Source organism: Apodemus sylvaticus, chromosome 8 (assembly GCF_947179515.1).
Source record: "Apodemus sylvaticus chromosome 8, mApoSyl1.1, whole genome shotgun sequence".
NCBI classification, from domain to species: domain Eukaryota; kingdom Metazoa; phylum Chordata; class Mammalia; order Rodentia; family Muridae; genus Apodemus; species Apodemus sylvaticus.
This window is the reverse complement of record NC_067479.1, coordinates 9,602,675-9,623,140: the sequence shown is the minus strand read 5'-3', so window position 1 is coordinate 9,623,140 and position 20,466 is coordinate 9,602,675. Positions and strand designations below refer to the sequence as shown.

Here is a 20,466-nt window from a genome sequence, read left to right as displayed (position 1 = left end):
GCATGTGGAGAGAGGGGGGAGGGGAACAGGGAGGGGAAGGAGCAAGGGGACAGAGGGAGAACAAGAAGGCAAAAGAGAGAGGAGGGGGCGAGTAGCAACCCCTTTTATAATGAGTCAGGTGTACCTGGCTGTTGCCAGGTAACTGGGTCAGGGCCTAGACATAATGCTAACAGGTGCCATAATAAGGCAATACTAGACCAAGCAAAACCCAACCCCTTCAGGGCAAGCACCAAATTCTAACTCAGTGCCCAGTGACTAGGACTTCATCTTTAGATGTCTTAGACAGCACTGTCTCAGCTCTTCTGCTGCTGCCTGCAGCATATGTCTTCTGTCTCTCTGGCTGGTTTGAATAGAACCATTCCCTGTACACGTCTCTCTTTGGCAGGTGTCTCATGACTACTGGCGTCTCTAACATCCTGGAGACTCCATGTCAAACCAGGCTTTATTTTCACATGGTGGCCTATGAAAGCCTCCACACAGGGACTGCCTTGCTGCATGCTACTTGGCTTCAGTGGCTGTCTGAAACCATGGAGGAAATGGAGTCCGTGCTCCATTTGCTCTTACATCTGTCATGCCCATGCCCACAAGCAATACTACTGAGGACACTGGGACACTAGGCTGTCAGTTTGGGATAGACATGGTGTGCTTTGGATCACTTTGCAACATCTTTTATTTATTGTTGCTTTCTAGGACCAAATTTCATGTGAGCCTACGGGGACACTGGTCATTCAAACCATCATACCTGTTCTGGCATCATGGTCAATTTTTATTCACATTATTGAGATTCCTTGTTGATGCCTTATAAATCCTACCTTTCTGCCTATGTGTGGTGAAAGTTCACCTTCTGCTTTATATGTTGGGCACTGCTCCATCTGTAGACAACAGCATAAACATGTAAACATAGGTAACTAGACAAATTTGTATACTATCCCAAATCGGTTACACAGTTCAGCCATATTCACTGTAAGAAATGATTCCTGGACAAGTGAGTGGGTTGCAATTGTGGAGAATGGTAGCACTCACCTCCTCTTCCTGGTGGAGGTGGGTAGAGATTTCCTAGCCTCACTTGATTGTCAGTGGCTGATGGGCAATGCTAGACTGACAAGCCCTGTGGTATGAGGTGCTTAACTCTGTATGCAGATGGAAAATCACATCTGCAGAAATGTGTTCTATATTCTCACCGTGCCCTCTGCACTCTCACTATGCCCTCTGTGCTCTCACTATGCCATGTGTGATCTCACTATGTCCTCTGCACACACAGTATGCCCTCTGCACTCTCACTATTCCCTGTGTGCTCTCACTATGTCCTCTGCACACACAGTATGTCATCTGCACCCTCACTATGCCCTCTGCACTCTCACTATGCCCTATGTGCTCTCACTATGCCCTCTGTGATCTCACTTTGCCCTCTGTGATCTCACTCTGCCCTCTGAATGCTCACTATGCCCTCTGCACACTCATTATGCCCTCTGCACTCTCACTATGCCCTTTGCCCTCTGCCTAGAGTCCCCAATTAAACTCCTTCCCCCTCCATCTCTGCCACTACCACTCTGTCTTTTCCTCATAGAACATTGTTTCTCTTATTCTCTGTCCATATCCAGTTCTGGCCGCAGGCCTGGGATCTAGGGAATCTGATCTAGAGCTATCTGAATTTGTAAGATGCATCCAGGATAAATACAGAACAAATATAAATTAAGGGAGCACCAACTTTTAAATAACTATACTTCATAGTCCAAAATTATATTCAATTTTATCCTCTGTCCTTTCTTTTCTATATTCATTAAAAACAAAAACACATCCTCTCCCGATCCCTCTATGTGCTTTCTCTGTTATAACATTTGACAGAGAATAATTTGCATATTAAATATATCTCTGTGTTACAATTGTGCTAAGGTTCTTTATGGACTGTGTAAATCTGTCTATGGGAAAGAAGAGAATTATGCTATAGAGTGGGGTTTATTTCGTTTTTTGGAGTTGTACTTGCATGGACTCAGTCTATCATTCTCTGTCTTCATGTCATACCAAAAAAGCTGAGCTAACTGAACCCTGAAAGTTTGATATAAGCTAGCTACAGGGAAAGAAAGGTGACTGTTCCTTTAATCAGCTTGAAAGTTGTCACCCCTTTCTCATTTGGTCAGAAGCCAAATCAGCACAGCACTAAGGGATGCCGGACCCACAGCGTTGTCTAAGCTGTTCCAGGCAGAGCGATTTTCCCTGTGGCACTTCCTGTTCCCGGCCTGATTTCTTGAAGTTAGCGGGCAAGAGTAAAGCTATTGGGAAGCTTAAGTCAGTGATAATTAGCTGTACATTATTATTCCAAAGTGCTGTGGCTGTGCCAATTAAGGGGGTAATTAGGAAAACCCCAGGACAATAAATTAAGACACAGCCTCAACACCAGGGTCCCATCTGTTCACCAGCACGCTTTCCAATTACCCACGTTCCTCATTGCAGAACACATGATGAAGAGATTGACTATGTGCATCCTGTTTGCTTGGGTGAGACAGAATATCCTAGGTGCTTAACAAAAAATACGGTATTTAGCATCATGCAGATTTTGGTGCCCAAGTAGGAATAGGATCTTTTGTTCATGGTGCATATTTAATGTTTTAGACTGCCATTGCTAACTAAAGGAAAACTTATCCAGCCAATATGTACTTAACCCTGTATCATTTAGATGTAGAGAAAATTATACACGTAGTCAATAAGAACACTAAATCTTATTAGTTTTATTATCAAGATAAATAGAATAGATTCACATCAAATGGGTCAGTTACTTAGAATACATGAGTTTATAATTACTGAAACTATTCTACTACTTTGTTAATTATTTAAATAAATAATCCTGTCTAGCACACTGGCTGTATGTGAAATTTTCAAGTGTTAAATCAATCTTGAAATACACTAGGCTGAGAGATGTAATGATGTAAATACTCTGTGGATGAGCATATACATAGGTCAGAGAAAAGGAAACTGAGAATTTACTAACTCTTATAATAATAAAGAAAGCACTTTACAATCTGTTTCCTAAAAGGAAGTAAGTCCTTTGAGGTGGTGTTATTATTTATTATCTGAAAGTTTAATTTAGTAAAATAAAGGTCATGCTCCTTTGAATGAGAAAATTTTTGTTTAATTTAAAACAGCACTTAGTAAGTGGTGATACAGAGTAAGTGCTTCCAGGGCAAGCCAGGCCACAGCCGAGCTTTGGAGAGGGTGCCAGAGGTGAGGCCGGAGCTGGCACTGAGGGACCAAAGTGACAACCAGGCTAAAGTCAAGACCTACATGAGTAATGAGGGTGAGGGCTGGTAGGGGGTCAAAACCCAGGCCCACAGGAAACACGGAAGGCCAGAAGGCACAGCAAACATATGGCAAACGTTTAGGCTCCTGCTTCTTAACCTTTGGGGATCATGTATCCCACCGAGAACTGACAAAGCATTCCCAGAGAAAAGAAGGCTTATAAACAAACACAGGAAGAGGTTTTTTTTTTTTTTTTTCCTTTTGCCCCGGAAAGCAATTTGCTCCAGCTGAAACTAATATTTAAAAAAAAATGATGTCTTTTCAAAAGAAGCCATCTTTTATTTTCTCCACACTCATGAGAGACTTCAGAGCCATTGCATGAGGACATCTTTATTCGATCCTAAACCACGGGTAACTCTGGTGACACTGAACATCCATGATCCTGAAATGAGAGAAATGATGTCCAGTAGCTGATGTGAATCCACCTTAAAATTAGGATAGATGTTTGATGTGACTGTGCACATACAGGCTTAAAGTCTAGAAGGTTCTTTCCTCCTCCTCCTCTTCCCCCTTCTCCTCCTCCTCCTCCTCCTCCTCCTTCTTCTTCTTCTCTCTGTCTCTCTGTTTCTCTCTGTCTCTCTCTCTCTCTCTGTCTTCCTCTCTCTTTCTCTGCCCCCCCTCTTAATAAGAACTGAAACTTGAAGAAAACCACAAAGCTCTACTTGCTAAGTCAGAACTCTCATAGTTTGTTTGGGTAGATATCAGCTTATTTCAGGGAATATCACAAATATTGTAAAATTTTCATGTTCTGTTGATGTTCCCCAAAGCATTGTTCATGATGTTCATCTGGGTGTCTGAAATAATGCACTCATCATGTTTAAGATAAGATTAGTAAGAATAACATTTTTCATATTTCACACCATAGAAAGAGTAAGAAAATATACTTCAAAACATAGGAAGACTGTCCTTTACATTGGACAGGTTTCAAACTCTTTCTCCAAACCTCTGTTTCCAAGTAATAGGTTTCGTAGATATACCTGGGCCTTTCAATGGTGTTTATAATGTAACTGTTGAGTTAATACATTTGTAAGGCTCAAAATATCCCTTTGCAAGCAAACCAAACTGTGAATGAAATTCTTGCTGAATGAAACATCTAAAAGTTCTTTCTTTTCTCTCTCTCCTTCCTTTCCTCCTTTGTCCTCCCTTATTCTCCCCTTCCTTTCCCTTTCTTCTTTCTTCATGTCAAAGACCTAAATCTTCTTCTCTTAAGTTTTCTTAGAAAGTCAACAAACAATTGCAGTGTTGAAAAGAAATTCAAACTAAATTCCCATGTTTTTTCTCCACTAAGGTTTTTTAAATGTTAAGATTCAAGTTGGTGCTGTGTTGAGACTGTTGACTTCTGTGAATTTATAAAAGGATTTTTTAATTTATTAATTCATTTCAAGTTTTTTTTACAGAGTCTGCTGGGGGCTAATCAGGTGGTGAATGAAACTTGTTCTCCCTGTAGAAACATTGTTTGTATTTGAAGTATCCTAGCCATCCAAACCTCCAAGCTCTCTGTTCTGCTTTGTTTGGCCTGGGAAAGAATATTTCTAACACTGTACATCTGTCAACTGCCACTGAAATGTTCTAAGCCACAGTTCTTCACCAGGGAAAGGAAGAACAGGAAGAGACAAAAGATGTTATAACAGCATTGGCTTCTATTGCCTGTCTAAAGGAGATAACAAAATTGCATTTTTTCCAACTGTCTTTAAAACAGTACAATAAATGTGTCCAAAGTGTCTAGGGTAAGAATGTATCCTTTGATAGAAGGTCCTATTTATTATTATCTAGTTACTAAACTTTTCTTACTTATTCACTAACTTTCCACCTCTCTAGGAAATCAGAGCAGTATTTCCTAGTCTTCAGAATCACAGATGGTTTGTTTCTCTTGGAAACGAAACAAATCGGGTTTTGAAGGAAGGTGAGGGGTAATTCTTTGTGTGTAGACTCACATTTGTAGAGTTAATAGACACGTCAAGGCTCCTTCTAAAAAAATATGACCCCTCTTTGATGATGTTTTGAAATCAATAGCACTAAGGCTCTTCTCTTGCTGTATTGGTTTTACCTTCTGCTACCAAGAATCTTGTTATAAATCAAGTATTACAACTTTGGGATCTTGTAAATTGAACAGACTCAAAGGATTTATAACCATCTTCTTTTTTGACTTTGTGTATAGTTTTCACTTTAAGCCAATTCTGGTGCAAACGTGCACATAGGAATAAACATCAGAAGAATAGAGAACTTTAATTTCCATCAGGTGTTTTCTATGGTATACAATGGCTACTCATGTTAAACCCTGCTCGCCAATTTCTTGTGTGTAAGAATGTAATATTAGATTCCAGTTGCCACTCAGGTTACAGTACTGTGCAGCCCCCTGACTCTAACAAACCAACCAATATGCCCCCTACTGGGATATTGTCTGAGAGTTCCTGGCTAACAAACTCTCTGGTGCGAGAATCTCATTTGGGAATTGATTTTACTTCCAAAATCGAATCAAATGGAATATTGGTCTCACATCTTGTTCCATATCCCTCCCCTGCCTCCTGCCCATGAATCAGAGAGCCTGTCTTCTGAAGCATCCCCTCCTTAGAACATTAGAAAAAAAAAGAGATCCCACTTCAGTCATGGGGACTCTTGTTTCCTCTTGCTAGGTCCGGAACTCTGCTGAAACCCACACAAGCTCTTATTCCTTTGTTCCTCTGACTTTGCCATTAATAAGTTTTCCCTCAAACTTGCTACTCCCAGGAACCTATCTCTCTGTCCTCTTGAATTCTCCCTCCTCACCCAAACCTTTCCGTTTTGATATCCATCAGAAACAGGGATAAAATAATGCTCGAGTCACATATGACAATTATGGCCAATACTTTGTAAAATGACAAGCAGGGTGGAAAGAGTGGCCATGTTAAAGACTGGTAGTGTACTCTCTCTAAATGGCCTTGGTTGTAAATCTACTCATCTATAAAGCAGAGTTCAAGGACAGAAGTGCTTGGACTGAAAGTGAAGAATTTTATCATGTAAATATTTCTCCCAATCTGAAAAACTAATGTTATATATAATAAGAAATATTAGATAACAATGGTGAAATGAAAACATGAGAAAGGAATGCAGAAACTAGTCTTCTGATTAGCAGATGACTGAAGAGGAAATATTTCATTAACTTTCTTCTGATTCTAAGAAGGAACATTATTATCCAGTCTAACTTTTCATTTTCTAAGTCATGATGATGATCCTCAAAATTTTACCAATAAAAGAAAGGACTGCTCAGGGTTTGATGGAAAATGCCGTATCCCCAGATGTGAGTAAAATGAGCGGAGAAGGTAGCTCAGTGGGTAATGTGACTTGAGCTACGCATGTGAGGACGTGTATTTGGATCCCCAGAACACATGTCAAAGAGCTTCAGGACAGGGCTAGTACTTGTAACTGCAGCACTGCAGGGGCAAGGCAGGCAAAGCCCTGTAGCTTGTTGACCAGCTACTCTAGATGAGTCAGTGAATTTCATCATGTTCAGGGAGAGACCCCGACTCAAGAAATGACCTTCATCCTTCTCTTTCCCAACTGGAAATTCCTGGGGAAATCATAACTTCTTGGAGTCCATCGTTTTAACCCTCTGAGTGCCATGAAGAAGAGCACAAGTGTCCCTTTAGCCTGTTGTCAATCCTGCCAACCAGGCCATCTAGACTCCCTGCTGTGGGCTGCAACACCTCAGTCTTAAGGTGTAATTAATATGTCTATATCGGAAACAAATACAAGACACAGAATACAAGTGGGAGCCAAAGTTTGAACACGGTGCCAGATTGCCGTGGGTAAGGACCATTTCTGTGTGGCTTTTAGCTACTTTTGGAAGAGTTGGCATAAGTAACTCCAGTTTATTCAAGAGAGGATTTTGTCATGAAGCCCAGGATAGCCTCAAATGTAAATTCATCATTCTTCAGCTTCCCAAGTGATGGGGTTACAGGCAGGTGCTATCACAACCAGCAGGACCACATTCAATCCTAAGAACTCCCACACTCCTTGCCTCTGAACAGTAGTCTCTGATAAACCATTTGATAATTTCTAACTATTATATGCTGCTGAGATCAGATTTGTCTTCATTGATCTGATTGCAATGTGGGTTGTGGTACATAGCTGACAGATGTGACAGATGTGGTGTCAGTGAATTCCTTCTGGCCTATTTAAGTAGCTATGTGATAGAGAAGGGGTGTCTTTCTGGTCAGGTAAACCTGAAACACTCTCTACTTGGACTAAGGGTAATGTTCTAATCACTTCAGTGTTGAGGGAGGAATCTGGATAACTTTGCCTGCCTTCTCTGTGGGGAAAACGCTGAATAAATCCTATTTTTTTCTAGTATTTATTGTGAAAATCAAATAAAATAAACATAGAGAACAACAATCAGGACACACCTTCACTTACACAAATACCCATTCATGGTATTGCACAGGGGTCTTGATCAGGTTCATTTTCTCTGCCAGTTAAAGAATTAACAGGAAGGAAACATCTCAAATGCAAACTTAGCAGCAGGGAAACTCTAGAACACAGAAAACAATCTATAGGTGAAGTAAGGTTTGAAGAAAAGAGCATACACAGGAGATGTCTCTCCCTGTCTCTTTGTCTCTCTGTCTCTCTCTGTCTCTGTGTCTCTTGGTTTTTCTGTCTGTCTGTCTGTCTCTCTCTCTCACACACACACAGACATGCACACTCATACACACACACACATACATACATACACGCGCACACACACACACACACACACACACACACACACACACACAGAGAGAGAGCAAAGTACACAGACAGGTTATCTATTGAGAGAAGTTACTCAGCTATCTAGAAAATCCTGTTTCTATTTGAGAGCATTTAGTCTTTGAAGGGTTTGCTTCTTCTAATTTGGGGTTGGTCAGTTTGAACAGATGGATTGATTGGCCCATGATTATTTTGTGAAGGTGCTGTGATCCAGGCTGGTTATCAGAAGGGTAGGACCTACTTGTGGGAGACAAAATGCCCACTATGTTCTTTTTATCCTCATTTATTGTTTTAGGCTTCCAGGCCTTTGTTGAAGCTCAGGAGGGAGAAGCCAGCCATCTTGGAAGTTCCTGGTCTTTATTACCTAGTCATGGCTCCTCACGCCGTCTGTCTGCCTGTGAGGGGATCTGTCGAACTCCTAATCCTCCCTTCACTTCATTTGCAAGTGTACATACCATATACAAACATTTAACATACAGACCCCATGTAGACAAAATATTTATCTCAAAATGGTTCTTTGAGGAGTGACTTGACTTAGAATCAGGAGGGTTGCAGAATTACCATTTCACTTAACTTTCTTGTTGATTTTGACCCAATTATGAATAGCTTGACATGTTCCTTTAAGTAAGTAGAATTAACTGCATCAGCTGCAATTTTAATTATATTAATTGATGAAAGTTATGTAGTACAGATATTCTCTCTCTCTCTCTCTCTCTCTCTCTCTCTCTCTCTCTCACACACACACACACACACAGATTTTCCATTTTCCTATTCTAATCAGATTTGTTTTTAAATCTTTTCCATTTGGACATGTATTTTAGTTTATTTTTTAAGATTTGAAGTTCTTGCTTAAAGTCCCCTTTAATGGAGAGTACATCAGTGCATTTTAAGGTACAGTTTTTTTATAATGCAGAATAATGACTTAGTCTTGAAAGCCCAGTTTTGACTTTACCTGGTGAGTTTTAAATCACACAAGAGGAAAATGCACCCAGAATGTATGTTTCTTATTGGGACAGTGAATGATGGCATGCTGGTGTTGGAATGCCATTGACAAATAAGGAATCTCCATCTTGGTGGTAGCTGGGTGTAGACTGTCAGCTCAGAGCTAATCTAAAATTACAAGAGAATCCTGACCATGGAACATCTGTTTAAAAACTGTTGCCTGTAAGGGACATGGAAGGAGATTTGTGAATTTCCTAGCCTCCTTCCAATATCTGTTTCCCAGTCTTTTCCAGTTGCTTCTTTTAATACCATTAATTCTTCACCTTGTTTGATGTATAGAGAAATCCTTGTCAGCCTTTTAATGAAGGGAAATCATGGCAGGTGAACAAGAAGACTTCCTGTGAGGAGGGGAAACCTGGAATCACTTAACCAATGTGGGACAAATGCTGCAAATGCTGATGAATGAGCCTAAGGTCACTGTTCCAGGATGGGAAGGGAGTTCAGGTAGGGTTCAGAGAGCAGACCTCAGGAGTGTCTCTGCTGGGAAAATGATCTATCTATCTATCTATCTATCTATCTATCTATCTATCTATCTATCAATCATCTATCTATCAAAGCTATTAAATGGATAACTGAGACATGTATACATATATGTATATGTATATGATGTATGTGTATGTATATGATGTATATGTATATGATATATAGGTATATGATGTATATGATGTATATGGTGTATGTATGTGTATATGTATATGTATATGTCTCAGCTAACAGTTTAACAGCTTTGAAACACATTTCAGTTTGTGAAGAATGCACCCTGAACCTTGCAAAGCATTGCTTCATAGGCTATGGTCACCATTACATTTCTCTGGGTCCAAGAAGGAAGACTTCAGCTGTCCTTTGGCTCATCAAATTACACACACTGAATTATTTTCAAGCACTTACAAAGAATTGTTATTGCCCTGGGAAAGAAATCTAGACTATTTTGTCAAATACAAATGGCATAGGTGAGAATAATGTTAAATGGTTAAATATAGATTCAGAGCGGCAAGAGAAAATAGTTCTTATCTCAAAGCACATAATTACATATTTCCTCTGCTGAGCTGGAGACTGACATTTTACATGTCTGCTGTTTGACAGCTGTGGTCAGACATCTCTACAGGGTTGACCCTGCTCATTAGTGCCACATTAACCTTAACTTTGCCTCAGGCCATTAACTAGCAAACTGCACATTTGACCTTTGTTCTACAGATTTTTTTTTCAAACAGTGTGCAAGGTGCTGCTTTTAATTTGTGCTCTGTGTTACGTGTGGAATGACTTTAGGGGTAAGCGAAAAAAATCAATACATGTCATTAAATAAAGAAACATGTGGTTTGAGACATTCCGCAGAGGAAATCTCCACTTGAAAATGTGATTCCTTTCCAATAATTTTCCAGATAATTAGCTTTGGTCAAAATTAGAAATAGTCCCTGCTGTCTCAAGTGAGAAAGACAGAAATGAAATGCAACACGTGACCATATAGAACTGTTTTAAACCAAACTAACAGCTACAAGATAAGGATAGTAAGTTACAGCTCTATTTAGAAGTATCAAATGAAATAAAGTGCAAACTGAAATGTAAATTAGAGCCACAGGTTGAAAGCACATATTTTCCTAGATGAACCAAATTTAACTTCTATATGGCTACCACTCTTCACACCTGATGTACAAGTCAGTCTTACAAATTATTACATAAGTTAGTTTAGGAAGGTATTTTATTAGATTGTATAAATCTATATTGAATTTATGAAATATAGTATACAAACATGTATTTAAGTATGATTCATATTTTTGAAGTTGTAGGTGTTTATGATACACACTCAAGTATTGGTACTAAGATGTCTTAGTACCAGTTTTGTAGTACTAAATCATCCTTATATTTCTGCTTTTCTCATCTTCCTCCTCTGTCTGACGGCTTGTTCATTTGCATGTAAAGAAAGCTGAGGAAGAATAGACAACAGATTGTCAATATTGGAGACTTAAGGGGAGATGCAAACACTACAAGGGGACAAATTAACTTGATCTTCAGGTACCTTTGAATCATCACACTGTTCAGTAAAAGATGTTGCTTTTGTTATTAAAGGTGTTATAAAAATTGAAAGTATTGCCTGCCTTTACAGTAGCAACTGAGCATGGCCAAATCAACAAACCGCAAAGGACAACTCCCAGATGGGCTGCATTCCTTTTATGTATTTTTGCATGTGATGTATCAGGAGACCCTTTTGGTGTGGTTGGCCTCAAGGGCATGGGAAGCAATGAAGCAATAACTATGCTAGTTCATGTTTCTGCCCTGCCTTCAGTAAGCTCAGGGCAAACAAGGCTGCAGGCTGTGAATGAGCAATTATACTACAGACCTTTTCTTCTTTACTGAGCCAGCACTGCACAAGGCTGGTCATTAGCAGAGATTAGAATTTACTCTATTATCTGCTTTCTGTGCTTCACACGAGAGAGAGAGAGAGAGAGAGAGAGAGAGAGAGAGAGAGAGAGAGAGAGAGAGAAAGAGAGAGACAGAGACAGAGACAGAGACAGAGACAAACAGACAGACACACAAGAGAGAGGCAGACAGAGACAGAGAGACAGAGAAAGAGAGAGAGCTCCTATCTGAACATACTATATTCTAAGTTCAGATTTTCATGGGAAGAAGTGATATATCTATATTTCTAATATAGTAATACACCTATAAATAATATGTGTGTTTTCTTAATGTGATAGTTTCAATAAATTTTTATAACTATAGCAGCATTTTCCTTGTTAACATTTTTAAACCTTGAGTTGCAAAAACCTTGAAAATTTGTGATAATAATAATTGATATGGTGCACATGCTATAGTGGAAGAGATCACAGGACAACTTGCAGTTGGTTTTCCATGCCCGCATGTGACTTGGGACTAAACTTGGGTCACCAGGCTTGTTGGGTAGTGCCTTTCCCTGCTGAGCCAGGTCACCAGTCCTATCTGTGTAGGTTAATTTTTTGCTCTGTGATGGTGACATCTGGCTAGGACAGGGAGCTCCTTGGGTGATTTCTTCACTTGTTTCTAACTCACATTACAGTGTATCTGTATATGTGTTCTCACGGGATCTTACTGCATAGTAAGGATAAATAGTAACAAGTACATTTCAGTATTTATCACTGGGACTGCCATGAGTAGCTTAGTCTTCTAAGTTAGTAATCCTGCCCTCTAGACTTCTAATATTTTGAGAGCATACTAGGAACATGCCATAATTCTTCACAGTCTAGGAGTAGGCTATCTGGGTTAAAGAATTCTAAGACTATTTTTTTCTGTTTAGGAGCATAAGAATATCATCATTTAAAAAATACATTGTACCAATTTCCCATTCTGGAAACTATTAAAAACTAAGATATCACTTAGAGATTTTACCACCTATTTGAGTTGGATATAAATGATGATCAAGACCTAAGTACAAATGAAAGGCAAGACAGAACTTTTGATATGAGAGAAGACATTCTCCATTAGAGGAGGCAGATTGACAGAGTAGGGAAAATCATAGGACAAGGCTATGAGGAACACACAGGTGAGAAGCAGGATGAACTCACAGACACTACACAGGTTGATCAGTGGAGAGGAAGGAGAGGTGGAGAACTTTAATGGGAGTTTAAAGAATGGCTATACGGATAGAACAATGGAGGGAATGAACACATAAGCATGAATTTTGCTCAAGCCATGCAGATATACGTTATGCAATGGCTCAAATAAAAATATGAGTTGTGCCTGGAGTATGGGACCAGAAGCAAGAGCAGCTGCCATGGAATAAGACTACAAGGTGGAATGTAAAGATGTCCTGGACATTGTAAGAACAATTTAAATCTAAATTACTCTGCATTTAAATGGAACAAAAGTGCTATTTGTTGTAGAAAGAATGTCTTGTGTCTGCATGGATGTGCCACCTGTTAATAATAAATCTGATGGCCTATGGCTTAGGCAAGAAATAGGAGGTGGGACATTTGGGAGACAGAAAGGATCCTGGGATAGAGACACGCACAGGTGATTCTATTAGGGAAGCTGTGACAAGATGCGTGCATGGTACCAGAGCACAGGTAAGCAGCCACACGGCAGAATGTAGGGGAAAATAAATGGGATATTTTAAGTTATAACTAGTCAGAGTAGAGCCTGGCTATATGGCCAAAGTATTTATAAATGTATTTTGACTCTGAGTCTTATTTCTGCAAGTATGGAGCTGGGAGGAAGGACCAGACCTCACTTATACAATTTGTGATTTTTTCCAATGTTGCTTCTCAGTATAACTTAGAAAATGAATTGAAGGGAAAGAGAAAAGGCAAAATTAGAGACACTGCCCATCTGTTCAGTGTGAAGCTTGAAGAAGAATTTATACATTTTTATATGGATCCAATAGATGATACTTTGAATAAATGCTCAGATGGGAAGCACTTTACCATATCCCTTTAAATATTGGAATTCAGTTGCTCACATGAATTATATATGATTTCTATATTTTAGTCATGTTTCCAAGACAAGATGAAAGCTGATATGAACAACATAACTACTGAAGGATAATTAGCAAGATCTTCTAACTTTCCCCTGCATGTATTATGCTCTAATTTTAAATGATATTATTTTCATGACGGTAGGAAAGGAAATGTATGGGTTGTCCACACCCATAACAAATTTAAATTAAGAATAATTTCAAGAATGCAATATTTCTTTACATACATAATAGTCAGCATTGAGCTGGGAAGAAGGATGTGGATTTCTTTATTGTTCAGGTGATAAAATACTATGACAGAGCAACTTAAGTTAGAAAGATTTTATTTGGCTGATAATTCTAGAGGGTACAGCATATGGCGGTAAGAAGGCATGCCATCAGGAACAGGAATTTGGCTCACACCCATACTCCTGAACAAAAGAATGAACAGGGAGTGTGGACATCTATTCTCAAGGACCACCCCCAGTGACTCACATCCTCTAGGCTGATTCCATTTTCTAATGTTTTCATGACCCCCTCTAAACCATCTCCATCTTAGGAAACAAGCCCTCAAAGATGTGAGACTCTGGAACATCTTTACATTCAAACAGGGAGGTCCAATATCAATTGGTTATGTAGCAGCCACCATTTCTGACTATACTGTGTCTCCTAGTATTTATTTCCAAACAGTTCAATTATATTGTCTGTCTATCCTTCATTCGCTTGTTTGTTTGTTCTCTCCTTCTTTCTTTGTAGCTAATGTACCCTCAAGACACTGAGCAAAACTGCATTTTAGAATAATATATTTTTATTATTTGACAATTTCACACACATATATGTATATATATATGTATATTATCAAGATAGATAGAGATAGATAGGTAGATAGACAGATAGATAGATAGAAAGATAGATAGATAGATAATATCTCTGGTAGTTTAAATAAAGATAGCCCCCATAGGTTCATGTTTTTAAATACTTGGTTTGTAGTTGGTCTAACAGTGGGTTAATTATTAGGAGATGTGGCTTTGTTGGGGGAGGTAGCTTTATTGCATACAGGCTTTGAGGTCTCGAAACATCCAAGCAATTTCCAGCATTTTTCATTCTGACTATTGTTTGCAGATTATCAGCTTTTAGGTGTTTCTGCTACAATACCTGTGCTCTGCCAGCATGCACTATATTTTTAAAACTATTTTTTAACTCATTCTCTTTATATCCCCTTCACTGTGCCCCTCACAGTCACACCCTCACATGATCCTTCTTCCATCCTCCCTCTTCTTCTCCTCTGAATAGGTGCCCCCCGCCATGTGTGTACCCCCAACCTGGCACATCAAGTCTCTGCAAGGCTAGGCAATCCTCTCCCACTGAGGCCAAGTGTGGAGAGCTGTGCAGTACTGGACCTTAAAGATGGCGCCCGTTTCCACCTTCTCCTGTGCCACAGAGAGTGTTCTCTGTGGTAAACAACTCCTTATTTGGCTGTTGCTGTTGATCTACAGTTGTTTCCACATATGTGGACCTATCTGCTTGCACCACGTGGCTCACATGGGTAGGCTGCCTAGGGGGTTCTTAAGCTTCGCACAGGTGTTTCCTGGGGTCAGAAGTCAGAAGAAGTCAGGTGTCAGAAGTCAGAAGATTGTTCAAGGTTCCTGAATAAATTGCTTAAAGAAGAGTTCGTGTGTTGCGTGACTTGCTGGTCGAGTCAGGCGCAACAGCCAGGCAAGGCAGCCTAACTAGAAGAACATATCCCACTTAGAGGCAACACCTTTTGGTATAACCCCCACCCCCACCCCCGTTCCAGTTATTTGGGACCAATGTGAAGACCAAGCTGCACTTCTGCTATGTATGTGTGGGGAGGCCTAGGTCTAGCCTGTGTTTTCTCTTTGGTTGATGGTTCAGTCTTTGAGAGTCCCAAGGGTCCAGGGTAGTTGACCCTTGTCATGACCCTGTTCATCTTTCTGTGGAGTTCCTGTCCTCTTCAGGACCTGTAACCCTTGCTCCTATTCTTCCATTGAAGTCCCCAAGCTCCATCCACTGTTTGGCTATGCATGTTGGCATCTCTCAGATTCGGCTGCTGGGTGTAGTCTCCTGGAGGACAACACGCTCCTGCCTGTCAGCATAACAAAGTATCATAAATAGTCTCAGGGACTGGAGCTTGCACATGGGACAGGTATCAAGATGGGCCAGTTACTCCTTGGCCATTCTCTCAGTCTCTGTTCCATTCCCTGTTCCTATTTGCACATGTCTTATAGACAGGATAAATTTGTGGTTGAAAGTTTGGTGGGTGAGTTGGTGTCAACATTGCTCCACTGGGGTTCCCTTCTGGCTACAGGAGATAGCCTCTTCAAGTTTCATATCCCCAGTGCTGTGAGTCACAGTTAAGTTCACCACCATTGATTCTTGTGAGCCTCCCTTATCCCAGTTCTCTGGAGATGCCCCTCATCTCCTCAACTCCCCATCATGCAGATTTCCATCCATCTCTCCCGTCCCTCCCACACCTGATCCTGAAGCATCCCCCATTCTGCTTCTCATCCCATCTCCCATCCAGTTTCCGCCTTTGATCTGCCTTGTGACTATTTTATTCTCTCTTCTAAGAGAGATTCAAGCTTGTGCTTTACTTATTGTATAGCTTCTTTGAATCTGTACATTTTGGTTAAAATCCACTTATAAGTGAGTACATAGCATGCATGTCCTTTTGGGTCTGGGTGACCTCACTCAGGATGATACTCTCAAGTTCAATCCATTTGTCTACAAAATTCATGATGTCTTTGTTTTAATAGTCGAATAGTATTCCATTGTGTTTTCCTTTCTCCACATCCTCACCAGGATGCGATATCCCTTGCTTTGCTTTCTGTTTCCCTGATGACTAAGAATTTTTAACACTTTAAAAAGGGCTTCTTGGCTATTTGAGATTCCTCTGTTGAGAATTCACGATTTAGCTCTGTAACCACTTTTAAAATTGGGTTATCTGGGTTGTTGATGTCTAACTTCTTAAGTTTTTTTAATAAATTTTAAATATTAGCCTTCTGTCATATATAGGGTCGGTGAAAATCCTTTCCAATCTGTAGTCTACCATTTTTGTCCTATTGACAATGTCCTTTGCCTTACCAAAGCTTCTGAGTTTCAAGAGGCCCCACATATCAATTATTGATCTTAGAGCCTGAGCCATTGGTGTTCTGTTCTGGTCATTTTTGGAGAAGAATTTACGAGGTGCTGAGAAGAAGGTATATTCTTTTGTGTATGGGTGAAATAATCTATAGATGTCTGTTAGGTCCATTTGATTCACAATGTCTGTTAGATTTATTATTTCTCTGTTTGGTTTTTGTCTTGATGACTTGTCAATTGGTGAGAGTGGAGTGTTGAAGTTAATTATCATTATGTGGGATTCAAGATGCAATATAAGCTTTAGCAATGTTTCTTTTATAAATTTGGGTACCCTTGTATTTGGGGCATAGATATTGATTTAGTAATGTTTGGCTATGGGTTTCGGTGTCTGCTGCCATCAACTGCCAGTAGTAGTCTCTTTGATGACCGAGTTAGACACATTTATAAATAAGAATATCATTAGGAATTGATCCATGTATCACTTTCCTAGAGCCCTCCTTGTTACTTAACGTTTCTGGGTCTGTAAATATTTTTTTATAAGTTGTCTTCATCATGGTGTTTTTATCACTGCAATAGAACAGTAATAGAACAATAGAATAGTAAGAACAAAAATCCAAAAGAAATCTCCTGTCCCCTTCCTCCAAACATCTTCCAATAGTGTCTCCAACCTTATTTGGGTTTCTTCCTTACAAAAATTAGTAACCCACTTAATCGAACAACTATTGTTGTTCATGACTGTTGGCCCTCCACTGGGGCATGGGGAGTTTGTCAGGGGCTATATGCATTGTCTATAATGAAAATGACTTCCAGTCCAGCAGCAGCCATTAGCTGCCACCAGCACACAAAGCTACTGAGTGGATCCTTGGAAGCCTCTCTCACATCCATGCTAGGATGTTGTCTTGATCTTATGCAGGTCTTTTTCAGATAAACATAGCAGCAGTGCATTTAAGATTGCAACAGTCATGCCACATGTAGATGACAGCATTGCTCCTTCTCCATCTTCTCCAATAGACACTCTTCTACAGTGTTCCTGAATATTATGGGGTTGATACAAATGTCTTATAGGGCTTCAGCACTTTTTACTAGTTGTGAGTCTCCACACTGACTGTTGAACACTGCAAAAAAATCTTCTCTGTCCAAGGTTGAGAGTAGCGCTAACCTATAAGTATAAATATAAACATTTAGAGGGCAGTTTGAACACTATATCTACTAAGCAAAAATAACCACAGTACACGACCATCTAGGGCCTGTGACCAGGCTGTCTATGGGTTTTGACTACATTTGGAGAATCAGACAAAAATTCTTACTGTGGAGGAGACCTCAAACCCAATCAGAAAATAGTTTATTACTCTAAGTGTCACAGTGTTGTAGCAGTTGGAACATTTTACCTGGGGGTGCTTAGTATTATTACTTGCAAGGTCCATATCTGGCTGAATCTATTGATGACTCTCCCTCCTCAATGGTCTGCATATTCCTGTCTTCCCCTGTAAAAGGAGCTAAGCAGGGAGGAAGTTTTTGTCCATCAGCTTCAGCTTGATTCATGTGTGTTCTGAAATCATGGTATGTGTTATCTCTTAAAACAGGGCTTTAACATTTTGTCACCATATTTAATCGACACAGTATTTTATATTGTGAAGGACTGTGCTAATTCCATTTTTTCCTCATTTTATGGTTTGCATGACTGCTTGAATTTTATTTCTTTTTCCTTCCCCAAACCTTCACTTTTGAGTATCTCTGACTTTTGTCTTAATGCTTGGTGCTTATCTGTGAAATTCCATCAACATTCATGTCTTTGTTCACTATTTTCTGGTTGAAGACCCACACAGCTCCCAGTCAGTCAAGGTCCAATGTCTCCTGTTTAAGAGCATAGAGCCATTACACTCATGACTCTTGAGCCACTAGCATAAACAGCTTCTGTGGGTCCTTGTGAAATATAGAATCCTCGTCTCTATTTGGAGCTGCCACATCTGTGTCTGCATGCTGGCAATATTCTAAGATGATGTTTACACTTACAAAGTTTGAAAAGTAAGCATTTTACATAATTCTTTACATGGGCATTCCTACAAAATATCAACCCATATACTCGGATTAATTCTTCAGTGTTTATTCATTTTCTACTCTGATAACGGTTTATCAGATGTACTCCTGTCACCATAATTACCCTCAGATCCAAAGCGATGAATAAAACAAAACAAGCAAACAGAAGAAGCCCTGCCTACTTGAATATTTTATCTACAGCATGGAGAAAGATGAAGCTTCAAAATATGCAAACACACAGCATGCACAGAGACACACATACAAAATACATGCACACACAACACACACACAAAATACATATACATACAACACACACAGAGACACACACAGATGCACACAACACACACAGTAGGCTAGGGAGTATGTCAGGAAATATGAAAACATTGAATAGGGTAAAAGTGGCTATAAGTATGGGGTGGGACACAGGAGATGCTGCTCCTTTCCTCCTTGTATATATCAGTGCATGATGTCACCTCAGTGACCTTCATTAGAAATTATCTTGAAGTTCTTACTTTACCCATTACTTCTTGATTATATATGTGTGTGTAGTATGCATTACAGTTCACATGTATGTAGGTACATATTTATGGTAGTTATGTTGAGTTCCTTCTCCATTTTAGCTGTTGAACCAGTCTCTTGCTGAAGCCAGAGCTCACCGATTCTGGTTAGTCCAATTCTGAAGCTTGCCTCTGAGGTGTTCTGTCCCTGGTTCCTGTGTCTTTAGATTATAGGTAGCCATCACTGTTGCCTAGGTTTTATGAATTTTCTTTATCAATGGCCCTTGAATTTGCAAAGCATTTGCATTGTTTGTCCTGCCAAGACCTAGTTTTTTCTATTTATTTATTTATTTATTTATTTATTTATTTATTTTTTATTTATTTATTCATTTATCTTTATTAAATTCCATTTCCAGGCCCTTTATTAATTTTCTTAGTTAATTTAGGTGCTTGTGTTCTTTTGCAATTCATTCAGCAGCTTGTTCATGTCCTCTTCCATTTCTTTTTTTAATTTTTATTCATTTATTTATTTTAATTTATTTACATTTCATGTGTTATCCCCTTACCCAGTTTCCCCCTTCCCAGAAGTCCCCTATTCCACTCCCCATCCCACTCCTTCTATGAGGGTGTTCCTCCAAACGCCCACCCACTCCCGCGTCCCTACCCTCAATTCCCCTATACTGGGACATCTATCAGACCTTCATAGGACCAAGGACCTCTCCTCCCATTGATGCCTGATAAAGCCATCCTCTGCTACATATGTAGCTGGAGCCATGTGAACTCTTTGTTTGGTGGCTTAGTCCCCTGGGAGCTCTGGGGAGGGATCTGGTTGGTTGATATTGTTGTTCTTCCTATGGGGTCGCAAACCCCTCAGCTCTTTCAGTCCTTTATCTAACTCCTCCACTGGGGATCCCACACTCAGTGCAATGGTTGGCTGAGAAGACTTAATTTTAAAACTCTAACGTTTGGGTCTTTTAAGCAAAAAACGCAAAATCCTTCATTATCATTGGATTTTACCTTCTATAATCCTCAGGGGCAGGAGCAATCAAGAAAACAAAAGAAAACCTTAGGTGATACACAAAATATTCTTAATTTCATTAAATTTTATTTTAATATTTTATTTATCTAAGACTTGAGTCATGTAGAGCAAAACATACTACTTTGTATTCTTTGTTCCCAAAGACTCAAAAACATGATATAAGTTGACTAAACTTTTATTTGATAGGCAATTCATTAGAGAGTTGTATCTCACATTTTCCACTTGGAATAGAAAATAGAGTGTTACTGTATTTAGATGCCCAAAGCTACGTAGGGGTTTAATGAGACTGAATGAAGTAAGTATGTGGTGTGTGTGTGTGTGTGTGTGTGTGTGTGTGTGTGTGTATGGAG

General features: G+C 39.6%; 1 protein-coding gene across 1 annotated transcript in view; it reads left to right on the top strand.

Moving 5' to 3' along the window:
- The window catches only part of Gpc5 (glypican 5), a 745,602-nt gene that overhangs the window by 317,697 nt on the left and 407,439 nt on the right, over positions 1-20,466 (top strand).